Source organism: Protopterus annectens, chromosome 3.part0, assembly GCF_019279795.1.
Source record: "Protopterus annectens isolate FY-2018-M chromosome 3.part0, PAN1.0, whole genome shotgun sequence".
Classification (NCBI taxonomy): domain Eukaryota; kingdom Metazoa; phylum Chordata; order Ceratodontiformes; family Protopteridae; genus Protopterus; species Protopterus annectens.
Genome location: NC_056731.1, coordinates 1,284,029,660 through 1,284,047,011, shown reverse-complemented (window position 1 = coordinate 1,284,047,011; position 17,352 = coordinate 1,284,029,660). Strand labels below are relative to the sequence as shown.

The 17,352-nt window shown below is 42.5% G+C and overlaps 1 pseudogene; it reads right to left on the bottom strand.

Moving 5' to 3' along the window:
- Window positions 1-16,415: 16,415 nt before the first annotated feature.
- LOC122797434 lies at window positions 16,416-16,558 on the bottom strand (annotated as a pseudogene).
- Window positions 16,559-17,352: the final 794 nt, after the last annotated feature.

Sequence of the window (17,352 nt, the reverse complement as noted above, 5' to 3'; positions counted from 1 at the left end):
GTGAGTACATGACAGTTATTCCTGGTGTGCAATGTGGCACTCCATGTCCATGTACTGCACAATCTCAAAGGGGGGGTACAGTCATATGAACACCCCACAATCACATACGTACATACATGGCCACACAAACAAACACACACACATGCACACATGCATCATACATGCATCTATCTCCCACCATTTTGCCAGAGTGACCCTGCAGGCAAACTACCTAACCACCAGGATGCACACACACACACACACACACACACACACACACACACACACACACACACACACACACACACACACACACACACACACACACAACAAGCACATACAGGTGAGGTTGCACAATGATCATACACACAGTCCTACACTTACCCATCTGCCAACATGCAGAACATATGGTACAGAACAACATGCAGTTCAGCTATACTCACACCATGCTAGCAGTGGTATACATATGTATGATGCATGTGCTGTGACTAGGTGATGCCCCTTCCCCTGGATACCTCTGCACCCATGTACACATTATTGCTGTGCACCTGTTCTGCACCTTGCCATGTACTGTGCACCACAACTCACAGATGTCGAACCCATTGTGGAATGTGTAGTACCATGTCAGTTATGCCAGCTGTACCTCTCACAACCCCTATGTGTTTCAGCAACACATACCTGAGATGATATCTGGACTGTTGTCATTGGTGAATCCTGGATGCCTGATTTACATCTGTCAACATCAATAGATCATGTATGGCCACTGCAGAAATGCTTACACTGATAACCATCAGAGCATACCATGGCTATGGGAGGTGTACACACCTTTATTGCTTTTACACACACGTCCATGATTTGGCATGGGACCACAGCACTTCAGATCTTAGATGTACACACACCTGGTATGTAACATATGTCCTGTACATTCACATGCAGTGTCTACAGATTGTGTTAGGTGTGCGGCTGCTGACCACAATGCATACACATCATGTGGGGATATGTGTGCACACCCTTATCATGATGGTTTATCACACCTCTTGTTGTGTGTACTACAGCAGTAATTGCTCATGGCAGGGGTATACCAGCATGGGCCTTCAGCAATTGCCAGTGTATGTTCAGCCTACCCTACACATGTCCCCCTATTCTGCATGATTGCAAGGTCTACTCATGTGCACATCCCATGGTGTTCACACAATGCCATCATTATTGCAGTATGGGTAGGGTTATGGCTGCCACAGGTCCCGGACCTGACTATATGCAGATAGAGCCATTTCTATCAACCTTAGGATCTCTGCTGCAGTCCACTGGTGTTTCATGCTGAGAGCCCCACCTCAGTATTTATTCAATTATAAAGGAATTCCCAATACTATTCTAGCATGTCCAAAGGTCAGTTGTCAATCTCCTCTCCGGTCCAGCTGGTGAATCTGGAAATCTTGAGACAATGTTACAACTGTCTCATGTACACAGACAACCCTCTCCTCCTCCCAATAAATTCCAACACATGTAAGAGATGCAACCATATAGCCAAACTGGAGGTTAAGCTCTCTCAACTCAGTACTGGCGTAACCAGTCAGGAGGAGAAGGAAACCACACTCACTACAATTTCAGTCTCACATAGACCTACCACAACAGCAAACCAAACACATAAACACACAAAAACATACTCGGAGGCTCTAAATAAAAATCTGCCTAAGCAGCAGAGACCTCCAAAGCAGACACCCAAGCAACCACTACCCCAAAATAAAACACGTGTAACACATAGCTCACAAAGCCAGTGTGCCAAACAGTCACAGCCCTTAAGGCTAAACAACACACCTGATACATTTGTAATAGGTGACTCTATCATCAGGCACACTGATGTCCCGCTCACCAGGCTGAACAAGGAGAAGGTCACGGTGAGCTGCCCGTCGGGCGCTAGGATCTGCCACATAACACAAGCACTCAGGTCACTCCAAGGCAAGTACAAATATGACTCAGTCATTGTCCATGCTGGTGTGAATGACCTGAGACGTATCTCCCTGGACTACATGAAAAGAGACATAGAGGAGCTCTCTGAGCATGTATCCCAGGCCGGTATGACCCTGACCTTGAGTAGCTTCTTATCCTCACCAAGAAAGATGCCACAATATGAAGACAAGATGATCAATTTCAACAATTGCCTTAAGTATTGGTGGCATTCAAAGGGGATCCAATGCCTGTCAGCCTGGGATGACATGCTCGACAAGCCACGATGCTTCGCTAGGGATGAGTTGCACCTGTCACCCCTGGGCTTTCGGATATTGGCAAACGCTCTTGCTACCCCCATAGTGCCTTTTTTAGGCAAGGCTGAAAAGACAAACCAACCTCCATAGGTATCACAAGGGATAAGAAACTAAGAGTAATGCTACTCAACGTCAGAAGTCTAAACCTCAAGATGCACGCACTCAAAACTCTCCTTAGCATGGAGAGCATCCATATCTGTGCAGTAACAGAAACCTGGTTCAAGGCTCCCAAGAGCACCCCAGCACTACCAGGTTATACCTCATACCATGCTTTTCGGTCCCAAAACTTGGACCGAACCACAAAAAGAGGGGGAGTATCAATATTCGTCAAAGATACCCACACCTCCAGGTTGGTGGCACAGCACGAAGCATCAGAGACTATCCATGTGCAACTAACAGTGGGTAAAACTGCCTTCCAGTTTATAGCCTGCTACAGACCACCCTCCCAAACCCAGGAACCCCACTCGGCCTTCCTGAGAACACTGGAAAATATGAAGATCTCTCCAAACACCATTATATTGGGCGACTTCAACTACCCAAACATAGACTGGGAGCATTACTCTAGCTCCAACACCCTAGCTCAAAGGTTCATAGAATTTATAAACTCAAATGTTATGGAACAACTTGTTACCATTCCCACAAGAGGGGAAAACATACTGGACCTGATCATCACCAGCATGGGGACTTTATGCTCAAGACCAGAAGTGTATCCCTCACAGGTAAGATCAGACCATAAACTAATCTCACTGGATATTCACATCTCGACCCCACCCCCTGCCCAGAAAACCACAGTGAAAAACTTCTCTAAAGCAAATTTCACACTCCTCAAAACCGAGGTGGAATCCTTCGAAGCCCCCGGGCCTGTGGAAAATACGGCCCAGACCGCAGAATCCTTTATAAACGCATTCTATGAACACCTTCAGGAATGCATGGATCATGCAATCCCAAATAAAACCAAGACCCAATCCTCCAAAGGCAGACGTCCTGTCTGGTGGACCCCAGCCATAAACAAACTATACAATAGAAGGAGGAAGCTACTACATGATAGAGCAAAATCCCAAAAAGGGAAGGCATCTCTGATCAGTATTAGCAAAAAACTACGGGCACTCATAAAATCGTCTAAGGCCAGCTTCGAGAGAAAAATTGCACAGGACACTAAGGATAATAACAAGGCTTTCTTTAGTTATGTTAGGAACCTGGGTGGGAATTCCCAGATATGCTCAGAATTATTCCAAAATGACAAAAAATACACCGAACCCACAGACATTGCCAACATCCTAGCTGACAGGTTCAGAGCAACCCCCCCCATCCCCACCAACAGGGCAAATATCTATCCCAGCAGAGTGCTGCCCCCCTGACATCTCAGATGCTCAGGTAAGAGCCGCCCTCTCCAAAGCAAAAAACACAGCATCAGTGGGACCAGACGGTGTCCCGGGCTGCGTCCTACATGAACTCCAAGAAGAGCTAAACCCAAACATAAAACTACTGTTCAATCTCAGCCTTACTACAGGATATGTACCCAAAGAGTGGTGTACAGCAACAGTGGTCCCTCTCCACAAAGGTGGTGCCTCAATGGATCCTGGAAACTATCGCCCCATAAGCCTGACTAGCTTGGTCTGCGAAGCTATGAAAAGGATCATCATGGACCTCATAAATAAAGATATTGGGGACCTACACACACTGGATCCTACCCAGTTTGGCTTTGTTAAGGGCAGATCCTGCCTCTTAAACCTGGTCGGTTTCTTTGAAACAGTCATCAAGGCCATTGACGAGGAGAAGGTGGTCCACACAGCCTACCTGGACCTCGCAAAAGCCTTCGATACAATACCCCACTCTGGCATTATAGATAAGCTCACCAGCTTAAATATAAACCCCTATGTCACTAGATGGGTTGCAAACTGGCTCAAGGACAGAACCCACATGGTTAGAATTGCTGGTGCCATGTCAGACTCCAAACCAGTTACAAGTGGCGTCCCACAAGGCTCAGTCCTGGGACCTCTCTTGTTCGGTATATATTTCTCGGAGGTACAGGCCAACACGGAAGGACTGTGGCTGACCAAGTTCGCAGATGACTGCAAACTGGGCACCATAATCGACTCTCCAGCTGACACAAGCATCCTCCAAAAGGGCCTCATAGAAACAGACAACTGGTGCCAGAGCCATGGCCTCAAGCTAAACGCCAAAAGTGTATAGTCATCCCCTTTGGCAAAAACAAAGTGCCCACAAATTACCACATAGGTGGTAATCCATTAAGTACAGAAGAAGTAATTAGGGACCTGGGGACCCAAGTTGATAGCAATCTCTCATTTGACAACCATGTGGCCAAAGTGGTTAGAAAAACATTTTATATAGCCCACCTAATCATGAAGGGATTCACATCTAGATCAGGGGAGGTCATCATGCCTCTTTACTCATCCCTCATCAGGTCCATAATTGAGTACAATGCCCCTTTTGGGATGTACCTTACCAGACACCTGCAGCAACTGGAAAGACCCGAAAAGTACCTCACCAAGAGGATCAAAGGGCTCAAACAGATGCCATATGCTGCCCGTTAAAGAAACTCCAGCTCTACTCAGTGGCATACCACCTGCTCAGAGGCGATCTGTGCCTGACGTATAAAGCCATGTCCAACCCGGAATTAATGGACATGCTGCATCTCAGAACATACAAATCCCATCGAGCTACGTGCTCGAGAGACTTGAACCTCAGCACTGAAATAAATAGGACATGCTGGAGGGACAGATTCATAACCCAGAGGCTCCCTTCACTCTGGAATAAAATCCCAGTCCAGGTTAGGCAGAGTCCCTCATTGACTCTCTTCAAGAGGAATCTTGATGAGTGGATGGGAGATCGTAGGTTTACCCCGGGTATCACTTCTGTGTCACTGTTAGACAGAGGCACAGTATACTAACCTCAAAAAGGGCATAACAAAATTAATTTAAAATGGGTGGCGAAAGCCAAACACACTCTGGCTAGGCTTATAAATGCCCTAGGGCGGATAGCCTAGTATGAACCTATGAACCTGTGACAGGTAAGCCCTACACATATGTGTCAGTTTGCAGTGTCCCATACACTGTACATCACATATTGCAGCTTAGACCCAGCTGATAATGTGGACTACTGTAATGCCATATGTCATAGTGTATCTCAGCAGCAGTTGGCATTGCCCTACAGGTATGTACATTGGTGTTGCACTGTATATGGTTGTTGTCCAGAACATGTCGGTACTGTAGGCCATGTCTACCAATAGTATGCTATTCTATGTAGACACATTCCGTAATAACAGGATGTTAGTTGTCATGCAGGTGTGTGACATACACTTTCAATACCCCATCATGTTTGCCCATGTGAGACCATGCATTTCACAGCAACAATACATGCACATGTACAGCATGCATTCAGGGTAGGTGTGTTAGATGTGTGCATGGAATATAACATCACCATTACATGTCCATTGTGTTGGCATGCATCTACATAAGACATACTCACCAGCTTCAGGCTGCTGCCTTGCTGTTACCCCGGAGGGGCCTACATAAATGGGTGAGAGATGCAATGTCAGTGGCCACAGCTGTGGCACTGCTACAGGATGGGTGCAGTACTACCATACATCAACCATAAATTCACACAGTACTACCACATCTGAACATCATTTTATCATTACAATGCAGCAGCACAATAATTGTATGACATATCAGATATGCATGATCTACCTGTACCACTGTGGATATTTACACAACAGTGGTCTACTGATGTGCCCTGTGTCCTTACCTGCATGCTCCTTGGCTGTTGTGTGGGTGATACCCACTTCCATGAAGGGGTCCAGTGGTTGATGGTGTTCTGGATGGGCAGGTGCTACAAGGCTGGCCAGGAGCTCCTCCACACATGTCGGGGGATGAGATCATTCCACAGAGTGGTTTGCTCCTGCTGTTCTTGTGCTGTCCTGCCAAACAGGATCTGGTAGTGCATCCTGTTGGTGGCCAGAGGTGTGCCTATCATTTTTTCTCTGTCCACCACACAGGTCCTGTGTCAGATATGTCACTGGCAGTGTGTGTGTGTTAAGTGTTATCAGTACATGGCTACATCCATTTATGTTTCTAACCTCAATTCCCTGGCCAAGAATAGGTTGCAGACTATCCTGTAATACCAGCAACTTGCATAGTGTATGGTAACAGTTTCCCACATATGTGCCTGTGTTACAGCCTCTGTCCTCCACCTAAATACCATGCTTTGCACATATGACATGCTGTCATGGGTTGTTCTGTAGTCAGCTGTGTGTATATCACACTGCCATTGCTGCCATCAGTCCACTGTGGAGAATACAACAGCAGTGCTGGGGCAATATATGTGTGGGCTGCACCAAAACAATACATGTGTGCCCTTACGCACTCCAGAGGCCAATGTATGTAACAGTGGTATATGGGCCTGTAGTACTGAGTCTAGGGGGATGCACCATAACTGACCTAGGTTGTTACAAAATGTGGGTGTATCAGGGGTGAGCTGCCTTAAGGTATCTGTATGTACATTACTGTATACTTCACCTATATTTACATTACTCACATATATTGGGTTAATGCAAGCCTATTGCCTCTTGCCATACAAGACTGTTCTGTTTGTTAGTGTGCTTGTGATGGTGTCAGTTATGCCTTGTTATGTAACAGTTACATCCCATTTGGTCAACTGAAGTCTTCAACACCTTGTGAGTTTGTACAGAGTGTAGATGGAGGCTGTTAAACTGTACACCTGTATTACATACTGTTGATTGTTTGGTATCCTGTGGCCCTGTCTGTCTTTACTATTGTACAATATGAAGGCATTGGCCTGGACAGTGACAGTTGTGAACCTTTCCAGGCTACTGTCTTAATATCACTGTTTCACAGTTGCATTACTCTGTTTATATGGATTCCAGTGTCTGCACAGCTATATAACATGGCATATAGAACTGTAATAGTACACAAATAAAGGTTTTCCATTTCTGCAAACCTGTGTGTAGTGTTTTTCCTATGACTTATCTGTGGGTATATGCTGCAGGCAATGGTTGTAATTGTATGGGTGGCCCATACAGTATCCAGTTATTCAGGTGTGAACTGTAGGCATAGTGGCTGTTCCATATTGTGTGCACCTTCTACATATGTATCCTACTGTACATATCTCTGTGTGTGTCTGTGTAGTCACATGTATATATATGTGTGTGTGTGTGTGTGTGTATATATATATATATATATATATATATATATATATATATATATATATATATATCTATATATATATATATATATATATGGTTCTACCTGACATAATCGAAACCACACAACAACGACAACCACATCACCGACACCACATATTCGACAGTCCATAAACACGAAACCACACATAACCGACAAATAACCGGGTACACAAACACGAACCCCATACACTGCACACACCACAATAACAATTAAAACAAAACACAGTCCCGTTCCACAAACCACACACACAACACAAGCACACCAAAATCCTTACAAGCCGACACTAAACCTTACCCTAACCCTAAGGTCCGTCACTATCGCGCACTTACCTACCCGCTCCCTAACCCTAACTCACTTAACCCGCTATATATCCCTAACCTAACCTCAACTCACTTAACCCACCCCTATCGCTCCCCTAACTCACTTAACCCACCCCTATCGCCCCTAACCCTAACTCACTTAACCCACCCCTATCGCCTCTAACCTAACTCACTTAACCCACCCCTATCCCCACAGACCGTCAATCTCCACACTTACCTGACTCAGACAGCCTTTCCCCATGTCGGCATCCACGGCGTTGGTGTTGTGATCCGTCGTGTCGGTCTTCAGCATTGTCGATGTTCTGCCACGGTCTTCTTCGTTTCGATTGTCGGTCTTCTGCGCTGTCGACGAAGTCAGGTAGAACCATATATATATATATATATATATATATATATTTATGTGTGTGTGTATGTATATCTGTATCTGCATATATGTGTCTGTGTATATGTATCCTGGGGATATTGATAGCTTCCATATTTTACATTTCCTAAGAGAGCCACACTGTACTGCATTATATATTACCAATACCAGCCTGACATCATACAGGTGGGTTGTAGTACTGTTTACATGCTGTGCACGTCATGCCAGGTCCTGCTTATGGGATTTGTAACAGTTTAGTGTATTGCATGGCAGACGTGTTTGGCTGTGGTGGGGGGTATGCTTATTCATACATGACGTATATTATTTGGGGAGTCTCAACCCCCATTAATGGTGCATGTGGACATATTTGTATTTGTCAATTAACCATTGCTATCTACAGATGTGTGGCCATATATATATATATATGGGTCTACTTCTAATGGCCGAAAACGCTATAGACCGACAACAAATTCACCGACGTGAAATGACCGACCTTTGAAATACCCGAAAGTGTGCATCCCCGACTTTCGGTAGACCGACTAATTATTACCGACATACGGAAGACCGACTACATCAGTAAATAACTACAAAGATATTATGTGTAACACAAAGATGTTATGTGTAATAGTATAAATACAAGTACTTTGTAGTCCTTGCAAAGTCTTACGTATCCAACATGGCGGAGACGTTACGCGACTTTCCCGGAATCCTGGGAAATACATACAAACCAGTGTTATCCCAAAAAAGTAAACCTATGTTAGAATTGGACGGTTACCTCTATCATCTGGAAAGAAGCAGAGGTAACCGTCAGTATTGGGGATGTAAAGAAAAGCGAGCTCAGACATGTAAAGGTAGAGCGGTAACACTCATAGTTGCAGAAGGACAGCAACTGTTAAAATCTGTTGGCCATGACCACACCGCTGACCCTACAGAGCTGCAGAGGTATACGTTAAACAGTGCTGTTAGAGTACGAGCGAAATACAGTAGAGACAACCCTTGTTCAATAGTAGATGTATCTATGATGTCCACTTCATTGGACGCCGTACAGGCCATCCCTAGTAGAAAGTCACTATTGCAGACGATAGGCAGAGTACGTAGAAAAGAAACTATTGTCAATATGGATGTTACTGTAAATATACATAATGTTGATGTTGACCGGTACCCTTTAAAGTCGGGCGGTTTCATTGCTAAACGTGCTATTGATAAAACAAGCGACACTGTAGTATATGTATTTACTACCATTGCAAACCTAAATGATATTAGTAGTGCTACTATTTGGCTTATGGATGGGACATACTTTACTAAACAGGTCGATTGCCGACAGTTGTATAGTATACATGGCTTCATTAAATGTGGACAGTATAGTAAAGTAGTCCCACTACTTTACGCTATAATGAATAAGAAGTCGCTGAAGTCTTATAATATGCTATGGCACAGTGTTTTTCACTTATTAAACAGTAATGCTCTGGACTGCAATGTACAATTCGTACTATGTGATTTCGAAGTGGCAGCCATTAAGAGTATTAGACTAAATATCAATGGAGCCAAGTCCAAAGGGTGTTTATTTCATTTCGGACAGAACCTATGGAGGAAAGTACAGTCGTTAGGGTTAACTGTATTGTATAATACCAATGCCGCATTTCAATTGCAAGTAAAATCCCTAGTATCATTAGCATTCCTACCAGAGGGTGAAGTTAAGGATGTCTTTGAACAGCTACAGTCCAACTTCCCAGTAGAGGGACGTGAATTATTGAGGTACTTCAATGATTGGTATATACATGGCAAGTTACGAAAGTTTACAACAAGGATGAGAACTACTATCAGATTCCCTCCCTTATTCCCAATATCATTCTGGAATGTGTTTGATCTGAACGATCTAAACCTTCCCCGTACGCAAAATTCTGTCGAAGGGTGGCATAGAAGACTAAAGTGTCTACTAGGAATGAAGAACGTAGATCTACATGTACTCATGCAGGCTTTGGCACATGAGCAGAATCGGGTCGATGAGTTGCGCGTACGGATGTCTTCTGGATTTCCACCATCTCCAAAAAAGCGTAAGCTAATGACTCGACACGAGCAGTTCCAAACTGTTTTGTCTAATAGAGAACACTATAGCGGTGTGGACTTTGTCCGAAGTATTGCAAGGCTTCTCAAATTATAAGCTTGATGTGGTGCAAGGCTTTTGAACTTAGAAGCTTGGTTTGGTGCTGTGATGTAAAGTAGTGCACGTTCCTTTGAATGGTACAGTACGATTGTACTATGTATTGGAATATTTACAGTGACAGCTGCTTACAAACCGTATTTGCTGGGTTTGGAATACATCGCGATGTGTTCGGCATGATTGTATGTGAGAGGAATCACTATGTTTTGCTTTGGTATACCGACTAACTCGTACTTGCTACTGCGCAGGTTTGCAATTGACTATAATGCGTCGATAGCGTTGGATGGAATGCGTTTAATTTACTTTGGAGATTTCGTTATAGTATGCACTACTGCTATGAAAGATTTCGTTATAGTATGCACTACTGCTATGAAACATCACAGTATTTTCTTTCCTTTGCAAGATTACTTTTTCTCTGCACTCCTACTATATTGAAAGTGGCGTTCCGTCATTGTCGGTCAGTTTACTGTCGGGTATTTTGGTTTTCGGTAAAAGCAGCTGTCGGTATTTTCGTGTCGGTGTATTTGTTGTCGGTCTATAGCGTTTTCGGCCATTAGAAGTAGACCCATATATATATATATATATATATATATATATATATATATATATATATATATATATGTATATACACACACACACACACACACACAAATATATATATATATATATATATATATATATATATATATATATATATATATATATATATAGATATCTACATCTATTAATATGTTGTATCTGTTTAGATATTAATATATTTACTCACACACATACATTTACATGTTGGAATACAGTCTCTGTACTGTTGAATGACTGGACTGGTTGATATGTTTTGAATACATCAGGGCTATGTATATCTGACATGGCTTAGTAAATCACTTTGCTTATGGTGTGTGGGGTTCTGTGCTTGAGCCTAGCAGAGGCTGTTTATTTTTTTGCTGGGCAGAGCAAGAACCGTTGGATACAGAGTGGTTAAGGCATGTTTAGTCAGTTGTTAGTGGGTTTGCGCAGAGGTAAGCACTGCTAACCTGCTGTTACATCTGCTTACAGGGTGTCAGCTTCAGATTTGCCTAACCAGTGTAGGCATTGCTTACCGCCACACAAACAGACTTAAGGCCGCTTACTAGTGCTTACATATGCTTATTATTGCTTATTTGTGCTTAAACCTGCTTACTAGTGCCTTATTCATTCTGACACTGATACTTCACATGTGCATTTCTTGCAGTCCTCCAGTTCATAAATATATGTTATTTAATGGGTTTTGCAACAAAACTATTGATTATAACATGCTTTGCCATGTAAAATAGACTGTGCTGCAGTGGGACTCAAACCGGGAATGCCTGCTCATTAGGCAGATGCTGTGCCCACTATACTATTGCTGTGCTGCTTCATTTGCATATATCTTCCATAAATTCATATCCATGGTTCCTTCCCCCACCCCCCGAGCTCCATATTCACAGCAACTATCCATTCTCCAGTTGCTATCCCAGCCATACCACACCTCCACCCATTGCCCTCTCTCCACATCTAGGTATTCATCCTGTATACTGTCTCGAGCCAAGCTTCTTCTTCAGACTCTTCATCCGTTTAGTCCATGAACGTGCAAGCCTTACCTTGTTCATCTTCCGAGACACATATAAACATCAGAGTGGCTCACAATTTTTTTTTCATCCCACCAGGGATGGACCTGTTTTTGTGTCAAAATTAGACTTAGCTGGTCTACACTGTTCCTCCCACTGGTAGCATTCTGCCATGGGTTTGAGGAGCAGTGGTTTGTTCACAAACCTACCTAGCCTCATCTCCCAGTTCTGTGGAACAGATATCCCAGGTATGACATTCTGCTGTATGTGTATCTGCCATGGCTTAGTGGTAATTCACTTTGACTACACTGTACAGGGTCCGGGGTTTGCAACTTGGGAATGCAGATTATTTTGTTGCTGGGTAAGACAAGAGCTGTTGGATACAGAATGACTAAGGCACTTTTAAGCAATTGTGAGCAGGTTTGTGCTGGTTTGCATGAGGGTAAGCAATGCTAACCTCAGGTTACAGCTTCTTACACTCAGTTAGCTTCTACATTGCTTAATAGTTGTAGGCATTGCTTACCACTGCACAGACTGGCTTAAACCTGCTTACTGCTACTTAAAAGTGCTTACTCTCGCTTACCCCCGCACACATTTATTTATTTATTTTATTGACTGGGAAAATCTGACTGGATACTTGTCCATTTTCAGCGGAAGCCCGGGGAGAAAAGATCCACAGTAAAAATCAGCTAATCATTACAAGTAATACAGAAGTATTCACATTCATAGAGAGTAACAGACTTAACATAGCTAAGTAACATATTATTCATGCTTAGTTTAAGTTAAGATATAGGTATTATTCATGCTTAGTTCAAGTTTACATGTCAGGTATGAAGGTTGACAAAGATCAGTTTAAGGTGAAGTTAGATTCAGTCAACAGTTCTGGATAGGAGACACTCAAGTATTCAGGTTAAGATTTAATTATTCCATACTTGCCTGGTAGAGTAGAAGAGAATAGTGAAGGTGTAGGTAGGTAGGTAGGCAGAGGGGGAGAAATTGTAACTGTAGATTAGGTAGTGGGAATAATTGGTAGGGGAGCAATAGGGAAGGTTTAAAGGATGTTGGGATATGTATGCAAGGCAGGAAAAAGAGGTGTTCATTTCAGTAGTTGATGTTGGGGTATAGAGTATAAGGTGGGGGGGGGGTTAGCCAGGTGGTGAGCATGTGCAGATCCAAGAGTGCTTGAGGTGTTCTTTCAAGTGTTTGTTAAATGTGTCCTTTGAGACAGCTGAGGTAATAGATGTGGGTAGGGAGTTCCAGATTTTGCCAATATAGTTGGGGAAGAGGGTGTCACCTGATTTTAACTTTAAACTTTAAAAGAAATGAAAAATGGGTTGATAGGTAAGTAGTGAAAAAAAGGGGCACAAAGAGGGTAAGACAGTAGGGGAAATAGCTAGGGATGTGCAGGAAGGCTGAAGGGAAGGTCCATAGCTGGCCATTTCTTCTACAGCAACAGCTGTGCATATACACTGAATTTGGAGGTAGATTTGGACACTCAAACCCCTGGGTGGGGGTGAGGACAATAATAATAAGTTGTGATGCCAATTAGACCAGATTACATGCCTACACTAGAGAGCTGCAACCATGTGTTATTTGGTGTTATTTAGTGGGTTTTGCAACAACAACATTGGTTATGACATGCTTTGCCATCTAAAATAGACTGTGCTGCAGTGAGACTCAAAACGGGAATGCCTGTTCATTAGGTGACTGCTCTGCCCAATTCACACTATTGCTTACATCCATGAGGTGGTCCAATTAGAACCACTCCATCCAACACCTGCATGCCCTGACCCATAATTTCATACCCATCGTCCCCCCCCCCCGCTCCTCCTCCACAGCGATCATCCTTTCTCCGGGTGCAGGTCGGGTCTAATTACACCACTACACACTGCCCACTCTCCACTTCTCAGGACCCATCATGTACGTTGCCTCGACCCATGGATCATCAGGCTTTCCCAACCTTGTAGTCCAAGAACATATGTGCTCTGCCTTGAGGAATCTGTGTAATGGTGGAAATCCAAATGCCCAAGAATTTTTGGGTTGTCCTGCAAGGGACATTCTTGTCTTTGTTTCTAGATAAGACTTAGTGGGTCCACAATGTTTCCCCCACTGGATGTATCCTGCCTGTGGTTTGGGAAGCAGTGGTTTGTTTACTTTTTTTGTGTGTTTGTATGGTTCACCTGTTTGGCTAGGAGGATATCGGTACATGTTACATGTATATTGATTAAGCCCCCTCACCCCCATTGGCAGTGCCTGTGGTCATATATGTCCTTCTTATGTGCTGTATCATATCATAGATATATATCTGTGTACACACACACACACACACACACACATATATATATATATATATATATTTATATTGCTGTATATATATCTAACGACATATAGATGTATGGCTGTCTGCATATGTATATATCTATATGTGGATATTTGTATATATATATATATATATATATATATATATATATATATATATATATATATATATATACACACACACACACACACACACACACACACACACACACACACACACACACACGCACATCTTTATATTTAGCTACATGTCCTGTAATGTTGAATGGTATTGCTGGATGCTGTGTTTGTGGAAACATCAGGGTTATATATATCTGCGGTGGCATAGTGGTAAATCACATTGGCTGTGGTGTGCAGGCTCTTGGGTTCGAACCTTGCAGGGACTGTTTAAATTGTTGCTGGCCAGAATGAGGTCCATTGGATATGGAGTGGTTGAAGCACTTTTATACAGTTGTCAGCAGGTTTGCGCGACAGTAAACACTGCTATCTTTCGGTGACATCCGCTTACACATGGTTAGCCTCACTATTGCTTACTCTGTGTAAGCACTGCTTCCCATCGTGCATACAGATTTGCAACTGCTTACTCATGCTTATTTATCCTTACTACTGATCTATTTTCGACAGTTACAGTCTACTGGTTCTTGGGGAGGTGGTGGATTTGGCAAGTGTAGCATTCATTACACAGCTTGCTACTCCAGTTCACACATATATGTTATTTATTAGGTTATACAACTAAATATATTGATCATAACAGTGATTTGACATAGAAATGGAATGTACTTCAGTGGGACTCGAACCGGGATTGATTGCTCATGAGGCGAATGCTCTGCCCACTACAATATTGCTGTACTGTTTTATTTGCACATATCCTGCTTTTTATCCTCCTTTTGCTATTTCAGCTGCATTAACCATAGCTAAGCGATGGGCACACCCGCAAAACCTGCAGTTAGCTTTAATTGGAGTTTTAAAATATATAAATGGGTTTCTTCTTTTAATTTATATGTCCTGTTGCTGTTGTACACATGGGGGTCTGTTGGTGGGGATATGAGGACACCTGTGAGCAATCTCACTCATTTCTTAACAGCTTCTGCTGTTCGACATTGCAGGGGCGTGTTTATTCTGAGAGGTCTACTCTCAGACACGCCCCCTGCACTCAGACATGCTCCGTGTAAGCCTAGGAGCTTGGCCGGCGCGCCTTCATTACTATGCATGGTGCTCTGCCATCCTGCCCCTAAATGGGTGTTTCCATGCCGGACTAAGCTAGTCCTACATGGGAGGTTAATGACTCCAGGGGAATGACTTATGTGGAAACAGCGAAGTTCAGTTAAGTTTAAGTATCACAATAAGTAAGGTGGTAGATGTCATTTAAAATCACAAAAAACAAATACTCAGTTTAGGCATGAGCAGTGGCTAAAAATATTGTAACCACTGTAGCATTTTAGAAAGGATTGTAAGTCAAAACCAACTTTCTTATGGAAGATATAATATAAACTACAGGCACAGATATTTGCATAAATTAGTAAAAGCTACATTTAAATGATGTACCAAATAACTAAACTTCTAAAACTTTCCTAAGCAGACCTTAATGTTTTTGGACAGTTTACTGTTCTTGCAATGGTGTTAAGCACAATTAATTTACTTTAGGAAGTCTTTTAATGACAAAGGTCCTACTGTACCTTGTCTGTCCTTTCAACAAGTTCTAGACTAGGTGTGGTAGCGGGAGGCAATGCCTGTCTCCAGGAGTTCAGAAATGTCAGTACTGGCTGTCTCCTTTCTCAAATCAAAGTCCATTGAAAGTCAACAAAAGGAAAGGAAAAAGCCTGTTTTGAGAGGAGAAAGATGGAAAGTAAAGGAAAAAGTGTGTTTCAAGAAAGAGAGTACGAGAGAGAGAAAAAAACAGGAAAGGAAGAAACATGATTTGGGAGAGAGTTCAAGAGAGAAAGACAGAATGGAAAGAAAGAAGTGTGTTTTGAGAGTGAAAGTTTCAGATAGAAAGGTGGAAAGGAAAGCAACAGGGGTGTTTATCATGACAAAAACAGAGAAAAAGTGCATCTGGAGAAAAAGTATTGTAAATAAGATCACTACGAGAGTAAATGGCTGTTTCTCAGTTAGGACTTCGGGAATTGTATGTATAACATTGGTTAGAAATATACAGGAGTGTGAGCTAGGCATGCTAGAAGAAAAATAGATCTGTTTGTTACCTTAAGTTTAGGGGACTACATGATGGCAGTCCACCACTACCATAAATTATGCAGTTGAGTTTCCCACATTTGGGGAAATCATAGGAGTCAACCGAACTGAAAAAGTTCAATGATTCAGGCAACAGAAGTGAAAAGGGCTGTTGCCAAGCTTAAGGAGCCTATAACAAGAAAGGTAACAAGAGATCCTGTAGAGGTATTAGCATTATTTCAAAAGTTTTATGAAAGTCTGTATAAAGTGGAGAAATATGGAAATCAAGAAAAGATAAAAATGGAAATGTTTATGGAAGAAATAAATATGCCAAAGTTAGAAGCAGATGAGGCTCAATTACTAACAGGATAGGAGGAGATGAGATTAAAATGGTGATGTATAACCAATCTACAGGAAAGTCCTCAGGAACAGATAGTATTCCTGTGGAAGTTTGGAAGCTAAGAGGGGAAAAATGATAAAGATGATAAAGATCTGGAGGGTTTTGTTTAACAGTATTTTAAGAGGAGAAAAAGTGCCAACATCCTGGAAGAAAGCAGTTGTAGCTGTAATACCTGCATAGGGTAAAGATCCATTAGAACCAGCTTCATAAAGGCCCAGTTCAATACGGAACCATGATTATGAAGTGTTTATGTCTATAATGAATAAAGGAATGGCAAAAATTATGCCAGAATTGATAGATATGGATTGATGTGGTTTTGTGGAGGGGTGGCAAACATTTGACAACATTAACAAAACATTGATGATCCAGAGGAGAGCAGAATGCAAGAAAATACCACTGTTGTTGGTGGGTATTTATGCAGAGAAAGCATTTCACAGAGTAAGCTGGAACTTTATGAGCAGGCAATGGAAGCATTTGCATTTCCTGATAAAATTCTAAGTTTAATTAGGAGTATATATGAGGGATTGGAGGTGAAAATTAAAGTGCCTGGGGTCCTCTCTGATAATTTTTGCTTGAC